The sequence below is a fragment of the Rhyacophila brunnea genome, unplaced genomic scaffold, assembly GCF_057557595.1.
Source record: "Rhyacophila brunnea isolate RB1 unplaced genomic scaffold, BYU_Rbru_1.0 scaffold_3, whole genome shotgun sequence".
NCBI classification, from domain to species: domain Eukaryota; kingdom Metazoa; phylum Arthropoda; class Insecta; order Trichoptera; family Rhyacophilidae; genus Rhyacophila; species Rhyacophila brunnea.
The window spans coordinates 22,639,336-22,657,586 of NW_028232965.1; the positions used below are offsets into that span (position 1 = coordinate 22,639,336).

Consider the following 18,251-nt stretch of genomic DNA (forward strand, 5'->3'; position numbering starts at 1 on the left):
ATACATACAGTGCATATAAGGCTCCTCCATGAATCTTCATTGTCAAATTATTAAAAATGTGTTTGACAACCAAGATATTATGTTTTTACCCTCTCCTGAAAAAAATGACCTTTGTGACATTTGCTGTTTTTATGCCAAGATCTTCAATTATTAGCTGGAGGCCTGTTGGTGGTCGGTGAAACATTATTCCAAAACTGATACGAAAAACCTAATGATTAATGAACTAAGGAAAATGAAATATCGATGGACTCTAAAATAGTGGTTTATATTATTTATGTTATACAGTTATAAATTCATATCATTACTGGTTTAAAAGTATGTTATTGACAGTTAATAATAATCAATCATTGTAATAGGGTTTTATACATAGATCCAGCAATACTAACAACATTAAGTGTGTGAAATTTTATAAATTCGATGCCATAAACCAGTGCTCCGTAACCGGTGTGCCACGAGCCGCGGCAAAAGAGAACCGAGAAATGCACTTGAAACCACAAGAAAAGACTGACCGACATTTTAAGGTTGCTCTATTAAAAAATATCGAGCGGAATATAAAAGTATCGTATTCATTGATGTCACATTCGCTATTAATAACAATTAGTGGCGGCTCTCGTGGTGCAGTTGGTAAGGCGCTCGCCTTCCACCCGAGAGTTCCTGGGTTCGATTCCCGGTCATGACAAAAAAACATTTATGTATTTTTCTCAAAGCCTGGGTGTTTGTGATTGTTCAAAATTACTAACAACCACCTTGTACGAAAAAGCAAGGACATGGTTATTAATAATTCTAAAAAAAAAAATAACAATTAGTAAATAAATTGAATTTATCTGTATGAAATTTAGGCTTACCTTATATTTCTATAAGTATACTTTTGCTTGTGGTGTGCCGCGTAATTAGGAAAAGTGCGTTTGTGTGCATTGTGATAGAAAGGGTTGCGTAGCACTGCCATAAATAATATGTTTTTTTTTACTCCAAATAAGTTGTTTTGGCTATTTTTTATGTCATGTTATATTCAAATTAATGTTGTATGCTAGAATATTAGATAATTATTAACGTCCGTTTCATATTATTATTCTGATCATGATAATATATATTTTAAATAGATTGTTACGTATACACTCGAAAAGGTTCTCATTATTTTTATTGGTAAAACGATTGATAAAACCAGCAAAACATTATTTAATTTTTTAACGCAGTAATTAATCGCATACCTGTAATAGTGTAATATATATAACGTTTTTTTTTATTTCCAAATTTAATGATAATTTCCTTGGACCATTGAAATTTATTTGTAAACATAATTAATCTCGGTTGTCCGTAATTTATACTTATTATTTATTTGTCATTGCAAACTAAAAACAACAACAAAATTGTGTTCCTCTCCTCGTATGGGAATGAATGTTATACAGGTTATTTCGTCTCTGTTCTTGCAGAACACATTGACTGGAGAATACTAGTTTTGAGTAATTTGACTTTGAAGTTGTTAAAATGTATGAAATAATGGTCTATCATGTGAGTTTATTAAGTAATCGTAAAAAGAATGACTTTAAAATAAAGACTATTTATTTATTAAGAAGGTTTCCAGACGGTAAAGCTTGAAATAAGGAACATTTTTGTACTAACTCGATATGTCATTTTTTCGAATTAGTGTTTTTTGCCAGAACAGTGACGATTTTTACCCTCCTACGACTCTTCTTAACCGAGCTTAATGGATACGTCCCGGATTAACTGGGTTATTCAATTTTCAGGTGAGGCAAAGAAGTAAGTCGTCTCATTAAATACGTGGGAGATTAATGTCAAAATATTCATAGTAAACAAATGAATAGCATACAATAGAAAAAGCATTCAGTTATTTTTAACTCAACTCAAAATTTTGCTTATTTCAATAACCCATTCTCGAGTTTAGATATAACATTGTAAATATAAAGTATATGGAATGATTGTGTTACCGTACGGTACTACGCTAAATGTATATTTGACTACTTTTAGGTCGTTTATCAATATGATTGGAGTGTATCTCGTTACATGACTGATTGCTCTGATATGTTCCATCTATTTCGGCCAATAAAGCCGCAATGATGAATTATATTTCTTCATTAGCGCCTGCCATTGCTGTGATCATAATATATTTACCATCAATAAACTGAAAAACCTGCTTCTATCATACGCATAAAAAATATGGCTGGTAAATATTTATAACTTGAAGTAACAAACTAACAAGTAACAGCATCGCCTTGAATCATCGTACTCTTAGCGTATCATCTGACCACAAAACCAAGAAAAAATATATCTAATCACATTTACCGCACAAAATAAGAATAGACGCAATACAAAGCAAAATGATAGGATTGATATAATAACTACTAATAACACAGTTAATTAAGAAGAAAAAAATACGCAAAATATATGTGTGTATTTATTTGTATGTAAAATGTCCAAAAACAGAGGCACTGACCCTGAATAGTTGCGTGTTTGTATTGTAAAAATGGAAATCTTTGGAGTAACTGGATAGATAATGACGAGCAATGAAGCAAACAGCTTTTAATTTGACGTTACATCGAGAATCGTCTCGATAATAATTGTACGAAATTTTGTTTTGACAGTTGAACGCCTGGCGGGCGGCGGCCATTCTTAATTTGACTGGTTACGTCATTCTGTTTCCGCTTTACAAACGACATGTCAATTTTCTTTATGTTGTGGCGATCGTCTAGATACACTTTTCATCTCATTTCATGGTCTCAGACTGCGATTGAAATTCTAACATTTTGTTATCGAATTATTTTTTTATAAATCGGCTTGAAGTGAAACACATATTATATGAAAACGTGTTGAGAAAATGAAGGGTAGGTATATTGATAAACCTGAGGTCATATTTGAAAAATTAAACACATATGTATTGCTATGTATCACTTTGTATGACACTATTTCGATGTCTACAATACAATATAATATTATATATGTACTTACTTAACTAAATAAAACTATCTACATTAATAAATAAAAACTTGCGTGAAGCATACAATGCATACGGATAGGTAAAACCTAAAATGAACTAATAAAATAAAGTTGATAATTTGAGCCAAAAATTAAGATGGATTGTGGCGCATATGATACCATTACGAAATATGCAACCAGTTTGATGAACCTAACCTAATCAAAGCATTATGCCCGGTCCACACTGGCAACAAGTTGCTGGCAACCTCGTTAGATTTTACGATAATTATCGTAAAATTTCTTAAGCAATTCTGATAATTAATTATCGTAAAATTTCATGATGTTGCCAGCAACTTGTTGCCAATGTGGACACGGCATAACAATTTGTCAACAAACATGAAAAATGAGATGTGGTCACGTCCAACGAACGTAGTTCTCGCCAACTCGGAAAGTTTGTAAAACCGTCAGGTCGGAGGAGTGTTTGGAGACCCAAGTTGAGGTATTTGTGGAAGATAGCGAAGTAATTACCTACACTGGAATGTGGACGACGATCAGAAGGCCAGACTGGCCCATTACGGCGCGAATTATAATGCTGATGATTAAATTGATTTGAAAATAGTATAACGATTTATAATGAAACATTACGATAATTTCGAACATAGACCCTAACCAATCTATCAAAACAGTTCATCAAAATTCTCAATAAGCCTGTCTTTTAGTTTAACTTTGTAAATTTATTTTCACTTGTAAGTTCATGTTCAATTTTATAATACACATAGCAATGCAGTCATATTTGGCAACACTGCAATACCAGATTAAATTATAAAGTATACGGCAGCCCGTTTACATCGCGAATTATATCCTGTTGGCGGGCGTATATTATTCTATTATTATGTATTACAAAAGACTTGGTATAATTTGTAAACAATATTGTAAAATGCTATTTGTTGAATTACTATAAATTGCATCATACGAATAAATCGGAAGTCAATACATTATAATATAACTGACATAGTCTTATTAAAACAGTAACACAAATCTATCTGATAACGCCCTTCGTCATATACCTAATTATTAGACATTTACGTAAATACCTAAATAATCAAAGTACACACTTAATAAAATATTATGTTATGTACCTCCATCAATTACACTGAATAGGTACTGCGTCAAACTAGCACAAATGTTCGTTTTTAGGGTAAGTGTAATGATATAAAAGTGACAATGCAATCGTACAAAATATAATATGAGTTATTTTATATAAGTAAATAAAAAAATTACTAAAGTCAACCAAATTGTTTATATAAAAAAATATCTAAAATGGCAGTGACTACTACCATAGAATCAAATCATCCAATCATTACATACAGCTTAAAACTAACAAAATATACAAAAATATAAACCGATCAGTGATTACAATATATTATTACTTATTACTAATTAGGTAGGTTAGGTGTGTGAAATAATAGATACCAAATCTTATTCAATGTTGGCCTCTATATTAGTTTTACATTCAAATATTCTTAGGTAGACATGCTATTAAATTAATTGTTAGTTTATTTTTGATAAATTATTATGACAGTAACTAGTAATCTAATTTATCGCTTTATACTATTTTTCTTATTTAACTCTTGTTATGTTGTTACTAATACTATTACGTTAAAAAAAACACTTAAAATCCAGTATTAAATTTTAAATTACAGTGTATCTCCATATTTTATTATGTCATCTAAATACCTGGGTTGTTTTTCATTAAGTACAACATATTCATTCATAATAATATGACTTTAATCTTGTATGTAGAGTTGTATTATTAAAAAAAACATGTATAGTCTATTGTCGTACATAATGCTTTATCAATCAGATTATCAACATATCGTGTCGTTCCACATCCTTATACATTTCACAAATCGACCTTGATTTTTACTTACATCATTTCGTCGCAAGAGAAGACAAAAGGTACAAATATATTCAGGAACAGAAAAATCGTGGGCAACGTTAATTTTAAGAATTTCAATCTGGCCTGACTGTATTATTTTATCAAACAGAAAACGAGAGTCGTTAGTCGTTACGCAATCCGCCTTTTAATGTAACCGTAACGGTTAGTAATCCGAAGATGGTTCAGATTGAAACTGTACTTTTTTCATTTATAAAATGTATATTTATCAAATCATAACATAATGTCATCGTTATATATAATATATTATTCAATATACGACACGTGTTTCGCTCACATGGTGATATTTATAAAACTATAAGAGTATACTTCAGTGAAACGGCAAATAATTTTCAATTATAGGTGCGACGAAATTTCGGACTCGCTCCCAATCGGAGAGCGAAAGTCGAGCTGTGAACACGTCAATTTGTTTTGTGATGGCGTCGGGGGAATTAATTCTTAAAACATTACCCATTTACTTAAAAAAGAAAACATGTCAATGAATATATCATTATAATTACTAATAGAACAATAAACATAACATTAAATGGACGCATGTTGAATTTTCATGACAAATTATGTTTTGTTCTGCACGCGTCGTTTGCACAATCTTCGTATCGCGTAGTCACGATCGTTTTAGACCATGCCCCAGCTGAAGTATAGCCTTAAAGCTATATCACACTTCATAAAGCTTGCCATTTGAGCAAGACATGTGTCGTAAAATAAATGTTATGTGTGGTGAATACAAAGACGTGAAAGATCTATTTTATAAATGAATATGTATTAATTAGCAATGCGTAAATGCTGAATGTTTTGAAACGACTGAATTTTACAATAGTTTTACTTATTGTAAAACGCCCACGATGGCCGAGCGGTTACGCGTCAGGTTTAAAATATCGTCTTTTTCTTGTTTACCAAAGTGTGTTTGAACCCAGAGTATGGATACTATAGGTTGAGCAAGTTGCTAATATCAATCACTCCTAAAAACTAATACAACCTCCATTCTGTAAATGTCCATATGATCCTCTTATGATCAAACATGGTAAAAGTAACAGTACACCATTATTAAACAACGAAGAATAGAAAAAAGTATTTATTTAGATAATTTATCATAACTTTCTGAATATTCTTTCATACCAATAAATTATTGTATTTAATACGAGTTCCCATATCTATTCTGATTTATAACACAAATAAGCGTTGATTTGTTTTAATTGAAATGACTAATTTTCATTTTAGGCGGGAAAAAGTTATCATGATTCATAAAAACAATACATACAATTATAATAATGCGTCTTCTACGAATGAGATAAGTCTAAATTGATAACACTTCAAATAAACTTGCATTTGAAACACATGTGAATACACATATATGAATGAATTCCATGCTATATTTTTGACAGGCCTCAATTTACTGAAACTTATATTTGATGACAAAAAGAGAACGTATTTATACAATTCGTTAAAAAATCAACTTGTCTTGAACTACCCTCATATTTTTCAAAAAGCGGTAAAAACTGATTACATTTTTTTTAACTATTTGAAATGAACAGGTAACCCTACAGTTCATGGTCAGCGTTTATTAATAATTGTGCAGTCTAACAATAATTTTAATTTTTAAGTTCAACGAAGTAACTAACCTTTGCATTGTTTTTTTTCGATTAGGAACGATAAAAAATAATATCATTGTAACACCGAAATTAATTTGCGCGGGAAAATATCATTATCAAAGTAGATACCTATATAGATGGATGTATTACTTAAGAAAATTTCATTAAAAATATATTTCATAATCAAACTTTGACTTCAATTTCCATACATCATAATATTATTATAATGTTTCACAATAATATTATTATTTATACATGACAAAATATTACACAAAGAATTTTTAAATAATAAAACTACAGTAGGCAACAATAGTAGTATGACAGAGTATTATAATATAATATTTTATAGTGGTTTTATCAAGGACAAAAATGAATGTAACTAAGATTAAAGTAGTAAAAATATTAACAAAGTTTTGGTGGGACCTTTACAATTCAAAATAAGTACATTACTACATACCATGCATAACAAATAATGACAATGCACAAAATCCGTATTCCGGATAGAGTCAACATTGATTAGCAAAAAACCAGTTAAATTAATTAAGTTAATGGAACATGGAAATAACTACCTAATATAAATAATTATTGGATTTTGATAGTTTTAAGACTAGTTTAATAACCATGTAGGCATAATAATTATTATACCAAGTTGTAACGTGTTACTGCAGTGAAAATGAGGTTAATATCACATTTTTAAGGTGAGAAAAATATTAATGACTGTCGGATGTAAGTGTTCAGATTCACGAGATAATAAAATTACAAATAGTCATAACAAAACGTAATTAAAAGTATGTAGGTAAGTATATTTTTTAAAATAATTACTAATTATTTTTTTTGCAACATAATTAAGATGCATTGTACTTTACAGTTATTCTGCTTTTGGAAAACGTAACTAAGTACAAACCTACATACTTTTTATGACTGTAATACTTCAACAACTTAACAATAAATTAATTGCATTGAACATTATTTATAAAATGAAATAAATCTATGAATTATAAAATACACACTACGACTGCTTAATCTGCAAACCAGTTAATTGAAGTATTGACCAAAAATGAGATTTTGATGGCATTTTGTTATAAAGCATGTTTTCTATGCTCACACAAAATTTCAAACTCCTAAACCTATAAATAAATGCGTTATAGTTCTTCACACAAAACAGTCAACTGCAGGTGCCAAATTTCCAATATCGTAAATGGAACAACTAAGTACGCTCTTTATATAAATAATTTTCTTTTTAAGTATATAAAAGGGAAGCTAAAATAGTGTATTAATTCATAATGCAAGTTATTTGTAAAAAAAAAATATTTCCAATGGAATTGTTAAATAATTTGCCCAAATAGAGTTAGCCGGTTTACAGATTAAGCCGTCGATTAGGAACTATTACTATTATTATCAGTATGTACAAAATTCAATATCAAAATATACACAACGGCTATTCGACTTTTTTGAAAATTTGGATACTTGTGTGTTCTATTAGAATCAGGGAACAGAATTATTCGATCAATCTAACACATTTAGTTTTTAGAAGTCTCAACTCAATATAAAAAATAAGTATTTTATTTTCAAAAATTTTCAAATCAATGGATGCTAAATCCATCGCACAGAAATCGTAATCGAGCTATAGGTATGTTTTTTTTTGTTTACCAACATAATATCTATTTTATTATTTTAATTTATAATAAATATTCGAAAGCATACACTCAGTAACGTCCCTAAGCAAAATGCCGTCCTAAAGCAGACTTAAAATACCGCCCCTTTCATTTTTAGTTTCAAATTGTTTGAAAAATCGTTAGGTAGATATTACGTATTTAAACATTTATTTCCGGCTATTTTAAACAGATAAATGAACCAAAAATCTTTAAATTGACATACACACAATCTACTGAGAATTAGAATATTTCTACGAAATCTACTCTCGAACAGTAGTGGTTATTTACGTGGATGTCTGTGGCACTGACCGGTTTAACCACCATTACAATATGTATTGCAATGCGTATTATAGTTATGTTGTCAGAATATTTAAGTTTTTTTTTTTTTTAATTTTAACGTGTGGATCTTTTCTAATGAAGCGACAACATCGATCGTATGCTTCATAGAAAACCGTTGTGATATTTGTTTTCGTTCCTTCATTCTAAGTTTTTTATAATGTGCCGCCGTTATGGAACGCATGGCATGCCTACCCCCACGGGACGTCACTGCATACATTTAACGATGTAAGTGAGTGACGATTATTCATGTATTTAATCAATTTATACATCAATCTATTCACAATAATATATACTGTTATCAAAAATTAGTAAGCCTAAATTAATAATAAATGGGTTAGTAAATTTGCTCACTTGCGATATAGTCATTCTTAAAATTCAATTGAGTGTATCCCATTTTTTGGACTGACAGTCATGCTGTATGTGTATGGAAATGATGTTCCTAAGCTGAATTTAAAACTGAATCATTGAAATTGTCCTTCAGGCACCCATTCCCACATGATTAATCTATGAGTAGAAACTAACTGACAATAATAATGACACGTCATCACCCGTCGCCAAAATAAGCACGTGTTTAATGAAATTAATCACAAAAATGCAGTAGTCATATCATCGGTTCTATCATTTTTCGTCCATTGTCATTTTAATCCAATCCAATTATATTATAGATATTTATTATACTAGGTCAAAAATACCAAAGATAATTATTGCCCATAACAATCAATGAAGTATGGACACCCTACGTATCCTAATATAAATACATAATATATCATAAACATAAACCAATGTTCGCATTTAGACCACAAGCCTACTATATTATATTATAACTACTTAAACGATGAAAACCATGTACAATTTAATCATGTCATATTAATGGATTTTGCCACATAACGATAATGAATTAAGTATACTGACGTCATTATCATCCCCCATATTATTTAAGCACGTACCTACTTAATATAAGTATACAAATATCGCAAGAACCTAGGTAAAACTAATAACCTTTAATAATAACTTAGCCAGTATGTAGTACATTTTCATTTTAATAATTTATTCTCGACAAGAAGACAATCAAAACGGAAACGTGTGGTTAGGCAATAGCTGACTCAAAACATACTGCATCTATCTGCCTACATAAATACACTGTGCTCAGACATTTGCAATTTATTTAATTTCCATATAAATAAGACGATTTTTTTTAAAGAATCATTATTATCAAAAAGACTACATTTGCATGAGGTTTGTTCCAGGTGGTTTTCCTTGCAATTTGGCGGTGCGTAATTCGCATTTCTGCAAGTATTTATATTCAAGCTTCAAATATTCGATTGCTTTTTAATAAGGTACTCTAAATGGGGCCAAGACAACTGGGCGCTACGCGATCGAATGAAATTCGAAAATAAATATACGTTCGTGAATTATATGTACTTTTAAATTAGGTATATATTGAATACTTATATATTATTATATTTTTTAATACTTGGTGAAAATTTAAATATGAAATAATGATTTAATTGTGCATATTATTTCTAAGTTCCAACGGGAAGTGAGTTCTTTTATTTTTATATGAACCGTAAGACATAATAATTATCAATCCGCAATTTAGAGCAAAATCAATTAAAACTAGGTACTAAGTAGTAGATAGAAACTTAACTTAAACTTCCTCGTCTACTTTCTGAATCAAATCGTAACGAATGTCTATTTATTTCAGGAATGAAAGTTATTTCACTCAACTGTGCGGCGACCATTCGTCCTGGCGTACAGTTGTCCCAGTGCCTCTAAATGTTGGTTATAAAGAAAACTAATCTATGGTTTAAGCAGGGTTTAAGATACACGGATACTAGATCAGTATTTGCATAGACTGGTAGGTGTCAATGATATGAAGTAAAATTGCACAATTTCAAAATATCAACAAAATGCTTTGGTCCGCGTGTGATAACCAAACCATGATAAATTAAAAAAAAGTGTTTTGTAGAAACAATAAGTTTTATAATCATGGTGTACACTGTACAGTCATAGTGCATAGAATGGAGATTTAAGATTGCTATCCAATCTGCTTACGAAAATAAATAATTATAATGTACGAGTAACTTGAATACTTCAACATCTGCATTCTTGTCCTTTAGGAGCACAATTCACAAAGCGTTACTTCGTGTGGGCATTTCATAATAATAGAACTTACTGAAATAATCTGCCAACGGATATTGAAATAAGTTAATATTAGGTATCGCTTACTAATAATAATTACTACTGTAATAACTAAGATTAAGATGAAAATCTTGGAGTGATCCGTGACGTCGGGTAGTAGGTAATTAACATAACTAATACCTACTCTGATTTAAAATACAAAAGACGATTGCCAATAATAACTCAATTTAGAAAGCACTTCAGAGAGTATTATAAGAACCATTAGTTAAAATTCGTCGCGTGGGCGCGAATTCCGAGAGACGCAGGTTCGATTCCTGTTGGGTGTGATATATTTTTTAAAAACGATTTTTTTATTGGTTACTTATATTATACCTATGTCTCAGAAGTGTTCTAAAATTATGTATGTTCAATAAAAAGAATGTTACATTCTTAAATCTGAATTATTCGTTGATTAAAAAAATAGTTAATTAAATAAGATTTTACTTACAGATCTTATAAAACTGCATACGAATACAGTTATATAATATTTTACATACCTACTTACATTTATATATAAAATATTTCATTTATTCAAATTATATAGGTAATACATTCTCTTATTAGAGTAGGATCACTCATTTAGACTAGGATTAGAATCCTGTGAAATACCAATTTAAATTGAATAATAATAAAACAAAAATGAATATTAATTATCCATGCCTAAAATAACATGTTCTGATTTTGATCGCATCGAATATTTTTACGGTAGCACACATGTGAATCAATAGTGTGAAAAGATTTAGCAGAGAAACTGTGGGGGGCTCGAACATTAAAAATAATAATATTGGTTTAGTAAAAAAATGTATCGTATTTCAGCCGACCCCAAAATTTCAAAAAGATTTCTGGAAGCAGTTAACTTTATCCTCTTCAATAATTCATATCTAGGGGACAATGCTATGTCAACATTGTGTAAGTAATAATTATCTGCCACCTTTCAACTTGCATTTCACATGTATATTCTGGAAGAGGGGTGATTTTTATAGAAAAAAGCCTCTACGAAATTGTCTACCAAAAGTTACGTTGATTTGGAATGTAATATAACGTTAATAATATTAGACATACAATTTCTACATTATAATCATGTACTTATCAACACAATCACAAGGTGAATCGGTGGGTATTATGGTTAATGGCAAACATATTAATAATATACGATATGCCGATGATACTGTGCTGATTGCTGATAGTTTAAAGAGTTTACATCAACTGGTAGAAAAGGTTAATGAGGTCAGTAATTCTTATGGTTTAAAAATGAACCTCAAGAAAACAAAACTATTACTAGTATCAAAAACGGCGACACCAACACAAATTTTGTCATCAACAGCGAACCAATCGAACGTGTGACCCATTATAAATATGTAGGTACATGGGTCAATGAGAAATGGGACCAGTCTCAGGAAATAAAAACTAGAATTGAGATCGCAAGGAGCGCCTTTCTCAAAATGAGACGCCTCCTTAGCAATCGAGATCTTAAATATCTTATTTATTAATTATAGGAAGATTTGGTCTTTAGTTTTAATTTTATTGATACTCACTTTTAAAGAAAAGCAAGGTCTGAGACTGCGTATGGTACGTTGTTATGTGCTCTCAATTCTTTTCTATGGTATGGAAGTATGGACGCTAAACCAAGAGATGTCACGGAGACTTGAAGCTTTCGAGATGTGGCTGTATAGACGCATCCTCAAAATTCCTTGGACTGACCGGGTGACAAATGTTGAAGTTCTCAATCGAATGGGGAAGGACCGAGAAGTTCTACGTAGTATCAAAACCAGGAAACTACAATACCTCGGCCACATTATGAGAGGACAAAAATACAGCATTCCCCAACTTGTCATTCAAGGAAAGATCAATGGGAAGCGTAGCAGAGGACGGCGCCGCATTTCGTGGCTTAAGAACCTCCGTGATTGGTACGAGTGCAGCTCCACCGAACTGTTCCGGGTAGCAGACGACAAATATAAGATCGCCTTGATGGTGGCCGACCTCCGCTAGGGGATGGTACAATAAGAAGAAGATCAATAATAATATACAGTATACACCAATACTTTAGGATGCGGAAGTGAATTTAAACAAAGCTTTATGATAATAAAAAAATTAGAATTAGAACGGTTTAGTTTAGCCTTAGACGAAGTTGATATCTGCTAGGTACTAGCATACAGGCCGTAGAATGTAGATTATCGATGCATTCTGGATATATTTATTAATGTGTGTGTAACAAATTGCCGTATTTTCTTTTTGGATTGGCAGGGTCAACAATTACAGTACCTAGTGAAATACGGCACATGCTTGAGAAAATTACACAGGACATTGACTTTACCGAGATCGAACCTCTGGTATGAGACCCTTTCCGCAATGGAATACGAGGGCCTCAATTTGTTTTTCCTTCTCCTGGTTTGCTCGATGTTTCAGATTCGTTGCAGCGACAAGAAATATTGATAGAATTACTCCATAATTGCATAATAGAAATAATACACTGTCAGAGCTTAAAAAGAATACAGTCGCACTCGGTTATTACGATCACGGATATAGCGAGATCTCGGATATAACCAGGAAACATTCGTTGACATTTTAGTTTATGATTTTCTCCATACATGTATTCACTTTTATAACGAGCAACTTATCGGTCATACCGAGATAAAATATGGTCAAAAATTTTCTTAAAACTGTTAATGTGTCGATCGTTTAAAAACATTTCGACCCTAAGCAATAAAATCCGACCGTACAGGATGCCGCCGGAATCGGATTATGTTTATGACACTAGTTAAGTACCTACCTAATTGGTGTTTTCGCCGACAGTATTGAAAAAGTATACACGCATATGGTTCAAATTGCATGTAAAAAATCCAAGGTTTGTGAAGTCATTAGGTAACTACCAGCGTTCATTACAACAAACAACTTCTTTTGTGGTTTATGAATGCCATGCTTGTTTCGGGGAAAAATTCTAATTGTGTATTTTTGTTTGAATTGCGACTTTTTGTGTTATGTGACCGCTCATTTAAAAATACCTATTCTCTGGTATAACGAGTAACGCTTATAACGAGCAAATTAAAACGGTCCAATTTTCCTCGTAATAAACAAGTTCGACTGTATATAATATCAAATAACAGTGAAAATAATGTGGCTTATTGGATTAGCAACATAAATCTAGAGAAATTGTACCTAATAGAAAGAAGCACTGTCCGTGGTGAAACAAAGCAATACGGCACATCATGAAAATGCACTGTGAGAAGGTAGCTGCATCATCAGTGAGATTATGGTAGAGATAATTTAATGACGCAGAGGAGCTTGCAGTAGGCGATTAGCGAACCTCCTGACTGAGGAGCATCCGTGATCGGAGTGTTTATTTTCAGGATGCTGAAAATTTCGATAGGAATAAATAACAATTATATACCTAACCAGTAGTTCGTGTGAACATGCTTAAAGCTTAAATAAAAATATATTATGTCGTCACACTGTGGCGCAGTTAAATCCACGTACCTACCTACACAAAATCAACAATATTTTTTATCTCGAACGGTTGCCATTTCAAAGAAAGATGTCCGAAGATAAAAACAGGATTATATGCGAATGATTAACAACAATTTGAGGCTTACAAAGCCACTTCTTCCTAAATAAAAAAAAAAACTATTGCAAATTGTCTGCGTTCGAATCCCCGAGTAAAAGAAAAAAAATGCGATGAACAAATTTGAAGAAGTCTTATTTCGCGCGTTGGCCAAGAGTGTGGCAGGGATGACAAACATATTTCTTGCACTCATTATTATTATTATAAAGTTTAACTAACAGCTGTGAGAAATATTTAGATAAGTATTTTTATTTTTTAGTACTTTTTTGATGACTACGTGTACAATTTAAGAGTCTATAGTAATGTAATAAAATAATATTGCCAAAGTAAATTTGATTCGTAAATAAATAATAATAATATTGCAAAGTTATAAGCAATTTATCATGACATGACGGACAACAGAATAGAACAGTGTACTTAAATCGTTTTCCATCACTGTCATACGAATAGTCCATGTGTCGCTACGCTCAATAAGCATGATAATGTCACAGCTGAACGTAATTTAACAATTTAAGTGAGGTTTCTACATTAAATTTATTATTCACTAATAGAAATCGTGAAAGCACACTCATTCAAGTGAAACTCTTTCCCAGAAAAGCAAATGTGGATGGCTGGTTGCAAAATTGTATTAGGAATAAATAAACTATTTCCGCATTTTCTACGTAATCATCTTTTCCGGGTTAATTAGAAGTAGGTATGAAACGAAGTAAAATATTATGTATATTTTATGTCGTTGAAAAATTCGACTCTTTGCAATAATGGTTCACATTGGAGACCCGTATATTGTCTTTAATCTATTTTGACTAATATATCGAGATTTGTACGGGTAAGCCGGCTCTCACATCTAAACTCGTCTCGTCTGCAACATGTCGAATACGTCGATGTGACGTCATCGTTATTCACAAAACACACGTCGTTATCTTATGGATCTTCGCACACTGCTGGAATAAAACATTTTAGTTTGAAAAAACATCTGGAGGCACATGCAACTACTTTCACCCGATATGCAGCGCAGGTATAATCCCGAAATGTCGCACTTCGTCATTCATTTTAGCTTGCCGAGTGACGTCACTGTCCTCGTACGGCATTGTCTATACGCAGATAAGAATGTTGCATGTTGCGCTCAGTTTTGATTTATGACTATTATCCCAGTCAAAACGATTTTCAATGTGCGATTGGGCCAAGAGAACACAAAATGAATGGATACTGGTTTACCCTAATAGGTGTGGTAGCAGTTTTTAAAGCAGAGTTCGTTATATTACTTTAGGTCATAAAATCATAGGACACAAAGCGCATCGACTGTTCTCAAATATTGAACACGCGTTATGTTTACTTGACAAAGACGTATCTATTGAAAATAACATATTATTCTTTAGCTACTTTAGCACATGTTTAAGTTTTTCCATAGTTCTTCCACACTTGAGATCCATACCCTGTTATACCACACCCGGTACGATTGGTCAGTTCTCAGTTTGCATTAATTTTGTGTTTCCTGGTACGTGTGGTTCAAATAAGGTAATGCCCAGAAGGTTCGCGCAATGTTTTACCAACTTAGTAATTTTGACCGACTGTAATATTATATATATATTATATTTTCCCTCTGATTAGCGATGGACAAAACATCGAGAGCGTCGACAGCTTCAAGTACCTGGGGGTACACATCACGGGAGATGGCATTTTGCAGAAAGAGCTCGCTATCCGAATGGGAATGGCTGGAGAAACATTCAACTCGTTGCGAAATGTCTGGGACTCACGATTGTACTCGGTCAAAACCAAATGCCGCCTATTCGACGCTTGTATTCTGACGGTGCTGCTTTACGGTAGCGAATCATGGCACCTTACGAAGGCTCAGAGCTACCGTGTACTGAGCTTCGAAAACAGATGTTTGCGACGAATACTGGGTGTGCGGTATGACTTTAGGAGCAACTAGGAGATAAGAGAACGCACCAAGCAACCTCTCATCACGCTGAAAATGAAGAGGCGACATTGGACCTGGCTCGGCCACGTGCTACGGATGCCAGAAGAGAACTTTAACCTGGATTGCCTGTTCTTCAAGCAGACCGGATTCCGGCGACCTGGAAGGCCGCTAAATACAATCTAGAGAGTGTATACGGCGGAGCTACGGGATACTGGTTTGACCTGGAACGAAGCAAGAAGACTCTCGAGCGACAGGGATTCTTGGAGGCGCCGCGCGGTGTCCATATGCTTCAGTTAAGGGGCGGATATGGCCAAAGAAGTAATATTATAATTATGTAACATGTAACTGCTTTTAAAAAAATACTCGTTATAAAATGACATCGCTCATAGCAAAAATACAAAACGAGTTATGATGAATTTTTTCATCTCGATTTATTGTTATGGCAGTTATGAGTTATGATGATTAATTATTATGACTTTTACTTTCTCTTGAGGTGATATTTGCAGAAGGTCCTTTTACATTTTACATTGTGAATAAAATTCAATTTGAATATGAAAGTAGTGATAGCAGTTATTTAGATCTGCGAAATATTATTCTAATGAACGCTGGCTTCGATCTATCATATTATTATTCTAGTATCGCGTATTACCGAACCCGAATTTCTTCTTTGCGAATCCGTATAATAATAATATTTCTTTTATGAGAATAATTGGCGATGTTGGGAGAAATAAAAGCGACAAAATCAGCGGGAGACCGCCGGCCATTGTTTGCGCCCTCCACAATGGCGGTGCAATTGTGCGTGCGCGCGCAACTCTCGCTTTTGACAGCGCGCAGCGTATTTGAATAATGAGAGCGACCCGATAAAAAAACAACCCCTAGCCGTGGGAAAGCTCCGCGTATGCTTTACCTGTTTAACCATATTATGTAAATCATCGAACACCTATCAGTCACCAAACCCATTGCGTTGACAGAGGAATAAAAGATAATCTCAAAGGAATACATGTGTGCAATATTAACAATAAATTATTGTATACTTACCAATAATTTTACAGTACAATTAAAACAAAGTCGCACAGTTTTGATAAGATCGAAAGATTAGTGCGCAGGGTTATAATATGTGAATTACACGAATACATTTAGCCGTAGCATAGTTAACCGTGGACTGTCCGTGTAGCATTGAGATAAAAGATACGCGTTGTTTTTTTATTTACATAACCTACTTTTCAATCATTTAGAATTCTATATATTATTATATATACGATATGATTGTATTTATAATTTACTTCCCTACATACCTATCTATTCTTCTGTTTTCCCTTTGTATTCCAATGGTTTTTATTACTTATTTTGTAAGTGTTTTATTTAAACATAAATTTTCAACTCAATATACGGACATATAGCTTTGAGATCCAAAAATGACTCGTTCGTGGAGCATTTCACGAACACCTACTAGTTAACATAGTTTTGAACCGTTCAGAATTCTAATTTAATTATCTACCTATATTCTTCCGCCTTTCCCTTAAATTCCGATGGATTTTATTATAAGTGTGTAATATTATTTTAGTTTTTTATTTAAACATGACTTTTATCTCAATGCTATACGGCTATCTCTTTCCGGTACAAAATCTCACGGTTAATAGTACACTACGGCCAACCCCGCAAATGCACGAATTTCTGTTCTTGATTCTTGCTCTTGATTCTCTAGGTCTCGAAATACTAGTGATTTTGTTCGAAAGTCTATATTCTAACGCGAGCGCCATACGAACAAGCAAATAGCAATTCAATCAACTAAGTCTAATAGTTTAAATTTGATTATTAACCAAATAAACAGCTAATTAACCCAAGAAAATTAATAGGTTGAGCAAGTGGGCAACATCCATTTCTCGTAAAAACAAAAGTATGATAATACAACCTTCACCATGCGGAAATGCAACCATGCCCATATGATTCCATTAGGATAGAATATACTGAAATAATGTAAATAAAAATGTAAAGTAAGTAAGTATAATACTTTTCAAAATAGCACACGATTCACAATCCTTATATGGTTTACTATCGGAACGAAACACACTATTATGTCCTTTGAAATAATTATATTGTAATATTCTAAATCTCTTGAAGA

The 18,251-nt window shown here is 32.4% G+C and overlaps 1 protein-coding gene across 1 annotated transcript in view; it reads right to left on the reverse strand.

The window, feature by feature from the left end:
- Positions 1–18,251, reverse strand: part of LOC147068062 (uncharacterized) — a 166,710-nt gene that overhangs the window by 134,331 nt on the left and 14,128 nt on the right. The window lies entirely within an intron of this gene.